The 10,743-nt window shown below is 45.2% G+C and overlaps 1 long non-coding RNA gene across 1 annotated transcript; it reads right to left on the reverse strand.

The window, feature by feature from the left end:
- Positions 1–1,655: 1,655 nt before the first annotated feature.
- On the reverse strand, positions 1,656–9,960 carry LOC129550375 (uncharacterized). The gene is made up of 3 exons (XR_008684818.2): positions 9,676–9,960; positions 6,863–7,789; positions 1,656–6,700 (listed from the first exon to the last, which is right to left on the reverse strand). It is a non-coding gene; the product is annotated as an uncharacterized LOC129550375 (long non-coding RNA).
- Between the last annotated feature and the right edge of the window lie 783 nt (positions 9,961–10,743).

Here is a 10,743-nt window from a genome sequence, read left to right on the forward strand (position 1 = left end):
TTTAAGGAAACTCCGTGCTGTTCTCTAAAGTTCAGTTCAGTTCAGTCGCTCAGTCGTGTCAGACTCTTTGCAGTCCCATGAACCTCAGCACGCCAGGTCTCCCTGTCCATCACCAGCTCCCGGAGTCCACCCAAACCCATGTCCATCGAGTCGGTGATGCCTTCATCCCTTCATTCTTTCTGGAGTTATTTCCCCACTGATCTCCAGTAGCATATTGGGCACCTACCGACCTGGGGAGTTTATCTTTCAGTGTCCTATCTTTTTGCCTTTTCATACTGTTCATGGGGTTCTCAAGGCAAGAATACTGAAGTGGTTTGCCATTCCCTTCTCCAGTGGACCGCCATTCCCTTCTCCAGTGGACCACATTCTGTCAGACCTTTCCACCACAACCTGGCCGTCTTGGGTGGCCCCACGCAGCCTGGCTGTATCAATTTACATTCATACCCACAGTGTAGGAGGGTTCCCTTTTCTCCACACCCTCTCCAGTATTCATTGTAGATTTTTTGACAACGGCCATTTTGACTGGTGTGAGGTGATACCTCACTGTAGTTTTGATTTGCATCTCTCTAATATTAAGTTGGGCTTCCCTGGTGGCTCAGAGGTTAAAGCGTCGGCCTCCAATGCGGGAGACCCGGGATCGATCCCTGGGTCAGGAAGATCCCCTGGAGAAGGAAATGGTAACCCACTCCAGTATTCTTGCCTGGAGAATCCCATGGACGGAGAAGCCTGGTAGGCTACAGTCCATGGGGTCGCTACTGAGCATCTTTTCATGTGCCTCTTGGTCATCTGTATGTCTTCTTTAGAGATAAGTCTGTTTAGGCCTTCTGCCCATTTTCTTGATTGGGTTGTTTGGTTTTTTTGCACAGGGAACTCAGCTTGGTACTCTGTGATGGCTAGAGGAGTGGGAAGAGGGGGTGGGGTGAGAGGGAGGATCACCAGGGAGGGGATATATGTATACACATGGCTGATTCACACTGTTGTACAGCAGAAACTAACAGAACATTGTAAAGAAATTATATTCCAATAAAAATAAATTAAAATTAAAAAACCTAAGGAAATCTGAATAAAGCGTAATCTTCAGTTAGTGATAATATGTCAATATTGGCTCATTAACTGTAACAATACGCCACAGTATATGGGGCTTCCCCAGTTGGCACAGTTTTAAAGAATCCACCTGCCAGTGCAGGAGACACAGCTTTGATCACTGGGTTGGGAAGAACCCTTGGAGAAGGAAATGGCAACCCACTCCAGTATTTTTGCCTGGAAAGTCTCATGGACAGAGGAACATGGCGGGCTGCAGTCCACGGGATCACAAAGAGTTGGACATGACCGAGTGACTGTGCACACACACGCACCTTAGTATATGCTGTTGTTGGTCAGTCATTAAGTCGTATATATGCTACCAGAATAAAATATTGGGAGAAAGAAACGGCAACCCACTCCAGTATGCTTGCCTGGGAAATCTCACGGACTGAGGAGCCTGGCGGGATACAGTCCAAGGGGTCACACAGAGCCAGACAGGACTTGGCAATTAAACAAAAAACAACAACAGTGTATACAACATATATACATTTATATTCTAGTATAAATGGACCATAAAAATATGCTAATATTATTAAAGAGTATAGGGGAGATGGAAACTATCTATACTGTCTTTTCTCTTTTAATTTTTATTTATTTTATGTTTTATTTTCTTTAACACCAAAAACATTTTGTATCGGGGTATAGCCAATTAACAATGTTGTGATAGCTTCCAGTGAACAGTGAAGGGACTCAGCGGTACATATACATGTATCCATTCTCCCCCAGACTTCCTCCCATCCAGGCTATGCTGCTGCTGCTGCTAAGTCGCTTTAGTCGTGTCCAGGGTATACTGTCTTCTCAATTTTTCTAGAAATCTAAAACTGTTTTTAAAATTAAAGTCTACTTTAAAATGTTTTAAAAAGTAAAATGCCAGAATCTTTCTTGCTGTTTCTTGAACCAAACCTTACAGACCATAAGCTCTGTGCTGTCATGCTGGCCACCTTCTTCCAGAGCGTCCTGCCTGGGCCTGTTTTTCAGATACTTTTTGGGAGATTTTCATCAGACGATTAAAAATCAAAGAGTCACTGTTAATGGAAACATGATTCAAGCGACAATGAGTGCTTGATTCCCAGAATGTTTTGTTTGAAGCCTTACTGAGATTTACAGAATGTGCCTTATTTTGGTGCATTTTTTTTTCTTCATTGATTATTACAACCAAATTGGGTGAAACCCAAATTTTAGTAGCTGTGAAGCATTGCTCAAAGAGATGAGGCTGGTAGGAGATAGGCTGATGAAGACCATTATGAGCACTCCCTTTCCAACGAGGTGTGAGGTAGAAACAACCGAGGTGCCAGGTGGCCAGGGGAAGCCCCGTATATAGAATGTGTCTGTGTTCTAATGCATCTTTCAGGGCCCAGCAGTGAGAAGGCACAGCTGGCTTCCTGAGGCTGAAGTTCCTCCTTTTATCTCCCAGCGAGTCTGTGCTATTGCAGTCAGCTGCTATAAACAAAGTCAGACGGAGGCAAAACAACTTCTTGCATGGTTCCTGCCCAAACGTCTCCTCTGAAACACAGACATCTCAAAGGAAGACAAGGTCACATTGACTTCCACATAATTGGACCCATATTTTGGGAGATGTGCCACAGTTCCAGAGTGAAGGTTGAGGAAGCATTAACCACCAGCGCTCAGAATTTTTACGAAGGGCCCTCCTCAGTCCCACCAGAGAGCAGAAGATGACATCGTGGAATTAGACATGTGGTGATTCCATCACCGAGATGCAGTGGGTCTTCTTACATGTGGTTGATTGGTTTGCAGATTAACTAGATGTCAGGAATTTGATGAGAAGAAGAACTAGCTCAGAAAAATGTTCTCTCCTGGGGTCTCCCAGAAGCTCCAGCCATGAGCAGGCCAGCCCCCAGAAGAACAAGGCACATACTCTCCTGTGCCCAGACTGGCCACTCCAGTTCCTGGAATTAATGGATGGTGACTGCAGCCATGAAATTAGAAGGTACTTGCTCCTTGGAAGGAAACCTATGGCAAACCTAGATAGCATATTAAAAAGCAGAGACATCACTGCCAACAAAGGTCCATATAGTCAAAGCTGTGGTTTTTCCAGTTCAGTTCAGTTCAGTCGCTCAGTCGTGTCTGACTCTTTGTGACCCCATGAATCGCAGTACGCCAGGCCTCCCTGTCCATCACCAACTCCCGGAGTTCACTCAAACTCATGTCCATCGAGTCGGTGATGCCATCCAGCCATCTCATTCTCTGTCGTCCCCTTCTCCTCCCGCCCCCAATCCTTCCCAGCATCAGACTCTTTTCCAGTGAGTCAACTCGTCGCATGAGGTGGCCAGAGTTTTGGAGTTTCAGCTTTAGCATCAGTCCTTCCAATGAACACCCAGGATTGATCTCCCTTAGATCACGTACAGATGTGAGAATTGGTCCATAAAGAAGACTGAGTGCAAAGAATTGATGCTTTCGCAAGTGTGCTGAGAAAAGGGAACCCTCTTACGCTGTTGGTGGGAATATAAACTAGTACAGCCACTATGGAGAACAGTGTGGAGATTCCTTAAAAAACTGGAAGTAGAACTGCCATACGACCCAGCAATCCCACTGCTGGGCATACACACTGAAGAAACCAGAGGTGAAAGAGACACATGTCCTCCAATGTTCATCGCATTACTGTGTATAATAGCCAGGACATGGAAGCAACCTAGATGTCTATCGGCAAATGAATGGATAAGACAGCTGTGGTACATATACACAATGGAATATTACTCAGCTATTAAAAAGAATGCATTTGAATCAGTTCTAATGAGGTGGATGAAACTGGAGCCTATTATACAGAGTGAAGTAAGTCAGAAAGAAAAACACCAATACAGTGTACTAACGCATATATATGGAATTTAGAAAGATGGTAACAATGACCCTGTATATTCGAGATAACAAAAGAGACACAGATGTAAAGAACAGACTTTTGGACTCTGTGGGAGAGGGCAAGGGTGGGATGATTTGAGAGAATAACACTGAAACACGTATATTATCATAAGTGAAATAGATCGTCATTCCAGGTTCGATGCATGAGACAGGGTGCTCAGGGCCAGTGCACTGGGATGACCCAGAGGGATGGGAAGGGTAGGGAGGTGGGAGGGGGGTTCAGGATGGGGAACACATGTACACCCATGGCTGATTCATGTCAATGTATGGCAAAAACCACCACAACATTGTAAAGTAATTAGTCTCCAATTAAAATTAAAAAAAAAGAATTGATGCTTTCAAATTGTGGTGCTGGAGAAGACTCTTGAGGGCCCTTTGGACTGCAAGGAGATCAAACTAGTTAATCCTAAAGGAAATCAACCCTGAATAGTCATTGGAAGGACTGATGCTGTAGTTGAAGCTCCAATACTTTGGCCACTTGATGTGAAGAGCTGACTCACTGGAAAATATTGAAGGCAAAAGGAGAAGGGGGCGGTTGAGGATGAGATGGATTGATAACATCATCAACTCAATGGACATGAATTTGAGCAAACTCCAGGAGACAGTGAAGGACAGGTAAGCCTGGCATGCTGCAGTCCACGGGGATGAAAAGAGTTGGACAGGACTTAGCAACTAAACAACAGCAACAACCACACCAGTGTGAGGCTCCTACAAAGCTGAGGCAGCTGGTCATTTCCACCACAAAATCACCAGCTTTCTTTTTACTGCAGAGATTATTCTGGAAACTAAAATGCAGTCAATGTTGTTTTTTTTTTTTTTGCCCATGTGCTTGTGATTCCAGGATATCATCTGCCAGGATTGCAACATAACCCATTGAGAAGCCAAAATAAACAAAGAGAAGAGAAAAAGGAAAAATGAAGAGAAAGCGCCTAGGATTAGATAGGAAGCTGTTGTCCACTTGGACTCTCTTGGCCTGTGTCCTCCACTGAAGAATGACCAGAGCTCTGTCTTCACCAGTCTAGAGCCATGTGGAGAGGAGGAGGGGATGCGAAAAGGCTGCTGCCAATATTCAACTATTGATTGGAGAAGCAACCTTTGGAGAATGACCTATGCATTTTGGTCTATGTGGCCCCTGAGATTCACCAGAAAGACCCTCTGCTTTTCAGATGGAGAGGGGTGAGGTTCCCAGGCCTGTGTCCTATATGTTTGAGGATCTTCTTTCCCCAAAGTAGAAAAACCTTCCTTGTTCTTCTGTCAGTCGGTGGAGGATTTCCAGAGCCATGAGTCAGAGTTTATGGTGATCAAAGGTTTTGATGGACCTGTCAGTCTCTGCCTGATCAAGTTTTCCATTTATTTTTATGACTATCCTTGATCTCAGTATCAAAGGCCTTCAAGAACATTCTGACCTTCCTAATGTGTACAGGCATTGTTTGATGACATGTGAATTTTAATTCACAAAGCAAATGTATTTTTTTGATAAATCTACCATTTCAGCTTTGTTTCAAAGATTCTGCCAATGGGGTCATAGGTCATAAGTCAACACTACCTGGTTTTAAAATGTATATAAATAATTCAGAAATATGGAAAGTGGATGCTCACTCCTGAAGCCATTTCCAGGAACAGCATAGTCTGTCAAGCAGGTACAAGTCCTGCATCAAATGAGACTTTCAGAAGAAGGCCTTTGGGACAGGCTTCTAAGTCAGGATTCACAAATGGCCAGTGCTGGCCCGAGCACTTGGCACTCCCCAGGGCTTTCTCATCTTTCCCTGGACACCTGTATTAATAACGAAAGACCTCACATCAATAATCTAATCTTCAGCCTTGGAACACTAGGAAAAAAAAAAAAAACAGAGCAAACTAAACCTGAATCAAGCAGAAGGAAGGAAATAAGACTAGAGTAGAAAGAAATATAATAGAGAATAGGAGAACAATAGAAGAAATCAATGAAACCAAAAGCTGTTTTCTTGGAAAGATAAACACCATTAATAAGTTAGTTAACTAACCAAGGGGGGGGGGGGGAAAGAAGACTCAAGTTAGTAAAATCAAGAGTGAAAGACAGGATACCACCACTGATCTTCTGGAAATAAAAAGGATAATTTTAAGGGAAAACCATAAACAACTACATGCCAACAAATAAAAACCCAGATGTAATGAACAAATTCCTGAAAAGATACAAATTATTGAGACTGCCTCAAGAAGAAACAGAAAAGTCTGAGTAGATCTATGAAAAGCGAAGAGCTTGAACTATTAACTTTAAAACTTCCCACCAAGAAAACCCCAGGCTCAGATGGTTTCACTTGTAAATTCCATCAGACTTGTAAAGAAGAATTAATACTAATCTTTCACCAACTCTTGCAGAAAATAGAAGGTGAAACATTTCCCAGGTCATTCTGTGAAGCCAGGATTATCCTGATTAAAAAACAAGCAAACAATAAAACTGGAAAAGAGCTGTGCAAGAAATTAAAACTGTACTTATTAAGACACCATTTCTTAATAAGATGGACAAAAAATCCAAAAGTTTTATAACACATTTTATAGACAAAGCTGCGGGGAAACAATTCTCATAAAATACTGGTGGAAATGCAAGATGGTGCAACTTCTATGGCAGAGAAGGCAATGGCAACCCACTCCAGTGTTCTTGCCTGGGGAATCCCAGGGACGGTGGAGCCTGGTGGGCTGCTGTCTATGGGGTTTCACAGAGTCGGACACGACTGAAGCGACTTAGCAGCAGCAGCAGCAACCTCTATGGAGGGAAACTGCAGTGTTAGCAAAATTACATGTGCATTTACCCTTAATTCCAATAATCTCACTTCTAGAAAACTAGCCTAGAGATGACTGGCAAAATACAAAAGGACACACAGCAAGGGTTTTTGCTGCTCAGTGATTTGTAAAGACCAAAACTCACCCAAGTGTCCGTCTGATTGAATCAATTTTCATGCATTCACTCAAGGATTCAGGATACACAGCTACAAAAAAGAAATGAGACATGGCTAATAATGCCTCCCCAAAGTGGAGAAGATAAGTACAAAAAGCAAGATGGGAAAAAGTGTATAAAGTCCTCTACCAGTTCCATGAAAAAAATACATGTGTCTATATAGACACAGAATTAATATTATATATAATACTCAAAAGGAGAAAGATGAAACAAAATATTTTAAAGTTTACTTTACACTTTACAGTAAACAAACTTTAGGAGGAAATAGATATAGAAGCCAGACACTTCTGAAAAAACCATCTTTGCAGTTTTGAGTTTGCAATAATGTAATGATTTTCAGTTCAGTTCAGTCGCTCAGTCGTGTCTGACTCTTTGTAACCCCATGAATCGCAGCACACCAGGCCTCCCTTGTCCATCACCAACTCCCAGAGTTCACCCAGACTCATGTCCATCGAGTCGGTGATGCCATCCAGCCATCTCATCCTCTGTGGTCCCCTTCTCTTCCTGCCCCCAATCCTATTTTATGTAATTATAAAACAAAATTAAATTGAGAAGCCAATTTCTAAAAACCCAGGGGAAAATTCCATAAGTGAATCCAACTATGTATCATTTTTGCAGAGTAGCCACACAAGGCAGAATCATTTTAAGTGATGTGAAAACCCTGATGCAATGTGTGTGTGTGTGTGCTAAGTCTCTTCAGTTGGGTCCAACTGTTTGAGACCCCATGGACTGTAGCTGGCCAGGTTCCTCTGTCCGTGAGATTCTCTAGGCAAAATACTGGAGTGGGTTGCCAGGCCGTCCTCCAGGGGATCTTCCTGACCCGGAATAGATCTGGTGTCTCTTCTGTCTCCCACATTGGCAGGTGAGTTTTTTAGCACTGAGCCACCTGGGATATACCTCAGACGAAAAAGAAAAATAAAACAACATTTTAAACTGCTTTCGGTAATTTACAGGTCACAGTAATACTGTTGCTCTGAAACTTGACCTAAGATAAAGCCAAAGAGAAACTGTGTCAATGACCTGAAGATAAGAGAGCATAAAGAAAAAGAGACATAAATATAAAATCAAGGACTTTAAAGAAAATCACTGTTTCTAAATCTGAATGGGAAATTATCAGTATGAACTCATGATGAATTTTCTTTTATGTATATTATATAAATTAATATATGTGATAAAAATCACATATATTTTTATTAACATAACCTGTTAGCATATCATGTTCCTTTATGGTCCTTTTTTCTCTAAGTATATTTTTATAGCTGGAATCAAACTGTACATAAAACTTACTCATATTTTCCTCCTAGGATTAATCATATGAAAATTAAAATATTAGAATATATTAAAAAATTAACAATATATTAAAAATAATGTTTTATTCAACTGCAAACATCCAAAATATAATTTCAACATGCAATCAGTAAAAAGATCACCAGTCTTGGCCATTTCATGTATTTTATGCATAGATTTATCTCAAATTGAACGGGCCATGTTTCATGTTGTCAGTAGGCAGATGGGGCTGGGGCCACCGTATTGCACGTGGCAGTCCCAGGGGTCTGGGCTCAGCATGCTGGCCCCAGGGAGGGTGGGCATTGGCTTGCAGAAGTCTGGGGATCCCATCTCTCCGTCTTATCTGACCCTGAGAAAGGCCTAAATGACCAGTGGCAGTCGTGTCCACTGACTGGAGAGCCACTTACTGGCTGGCTGGGATGGGGTTGGTCCCTGGCACTGACCACCAGGCTTCATGTTCTTCAGCCATGGTGAGGCTGGCCATAGAGCAGCCACAGGGAAGGCAGGAGGCCTCCCTGGTTGCTCCAGTCTGATTCCTGATGCCCCAGAAGTGCCTAGCACCCATAATTCTGCCTCGAGCCACGCAGTCAGACCTATAGCCACCTGCAGCCCCCCTCTGCCCAGAAAGACTCCTGCTAAAAGCTGTGAGCCCATCAGGGATGTGGTCTACAGGGCACATAACCCTGCTGTCAGGCCAGAGCTGCTTCAGGGCGGGCACTGCCAACTCACTCCAGACTGTGTGCATGGGCAAAGCTTGGCAGGTGTCACACTTTACCCGACCCCGGCACCCACTCTGCTGGGACAAAGCCGTCAACCTTTAGTGGTCAGAGACCCGAGACAAACTGCTGAAAGCAAAGGATAGACCTCCCCTCCCCAGGCCCCCTGCACAATCCTGCATCCACCTCCAAACTTCAGAGGCTCCCCAAGCCTCTGGGCATTCCCCATTTGTGGGTACATCCTCCTGAAGCTGGCAGTGGGGGCTGGTCCCAGGCTTGGCCTGCGTCCCAGGAGCTCTACAGGGTGGACCTGACAGCCTGGACCAGTTAGGGTCCTGCCTGCCTCTCGCAATGTCTGGGCAAACAGCCTCTTGACTCACATGATTCTCAGTCTCCTCATCTGTAAAATGGGAACTCCCTTAATGCCCCTCGGGTCCAGTCTGCCTGCATCTCTCTTGGCTCCTCTGTGATGACAGAGGGAACCCAGGCTGAGGAGACTTGCAGCCTCCTCTGCTGGGGAGGCGTTCCTTGCGTGGAAGGCCATGGGTGGGAGAATTTCAGGGCTCGGGTTTCTTCTTTCCTCAATTCATGTCCATTGAATCGGTGATGTTGTTTAACCATCTCATCCTCTCTTGCCCCCTTCTCCTTTTGCCCTCAATCTTTCCCCCCATCAGGGTCTTTTCCAATGAGTCAGCTCTTCCCATCAGGTGGCCAAAGCACTGGAGCTTCAGCATCAGTCCTTCCAATGAATATTCAGGGTTGATTTCCTTTAAGACTGACCTGTTTGATCTCCTTGATCACTGGACTAATCCTTACAGCAAACCTCAGAAGCTCTCGTCGGGGTAGTTGTGGGGTGACTGTGGACACAGGTAGCTCTGGCTGTGGTTGGAGTGGGGACCTGGGGCTCAGGGGCACCAGACAAGGCTGACAGTCACATGGGACTCACGCCCACATCGACCTCTGGCCCAGCCTCAGATGATGTGAAAGGATTAGGGTAATTAGGGCACTGCCTGCAAGCCAAGAGCCTGCTGAAAGAGCCAGTTATGTCCAATTGTCTCAATTATGCAAACAGTGCTGACATTTTTAGCTCGGAGGGCTGCTGGGGGAAGGGTCACTTCAAAGGGAAAGTTCTCACTCCCCTCCTCCCACCTCCCCAGACCCCAAGGTTGCTTTCGCAGCATCGACATTGAACAGCCTAGTGGGCTGGGCTGCGGCTTCCTTTTTGGGCCTGGAAGCGAGGTCACAAGCCTCATGGGGATCATGAGGGCTCAGTATGGGGGCTCACATGCTCCTCATGGGGACGCCTCCTCTTAAAGGGTGGGCCCTCCTCGGCCAGCCTCCTGCCTGGCCAGAGGAGGAGGCGGAAAGAGGCCAGCTGCACCCTCTTGGCCTCGTGCTGGGGCAGGTAAGCTCAGGTGTGGGGGAGTGCAGGTGCGCTATGACAGGTAAGCTCGGGCATGGGGAAGTGTTGGAGGTGTAGGACTCAGCTTCCTGGGGCCTCCAGCTCCTCTCCTGTGGAGCCTGGCTGGACAAGGTCATGTGGGAAGGGCCAGTGAATCCATGTTCCCTGAAGGGACAAACCTATGGAACCAGCCACCACCAGGCTCCAGTGTCGAAACACAGATGCCAGGGTTCTCTGAGAAGCTCCAGTTCCAGGGCTCCCTAGCATCTTACCTTGGTCCCCTGCTTCCTGCAGAATGTGCATCTGTGCCTCTTCCTCTTGGCCGGGGTGTCCCTGTAAGCCTTTATCAGCTGACATTTTAGCTGTTAACTAAAACCTCGGTGGAAAGATTGATTGGCTGTGAAGGAAGATGGAGATTCCTTCTCACTGCTGGGGGCAGGGGGTGG

This window comes from Moschus berezovskii, chromosome 21 (assembly GCF_049115385.1).
Source record: "Moschus berezovskii isolate FMDL1 chromosome 21, NW_MosBer_1.0, whole genome shotgun sequence".
Classification (NCBI taxonomy): domain Eukaryota; kingdom Metazoa; phylum Chordata; class Mammalia; order Artiodactyla; family Moschidae; genus Moschus; species Moschus berezovskii.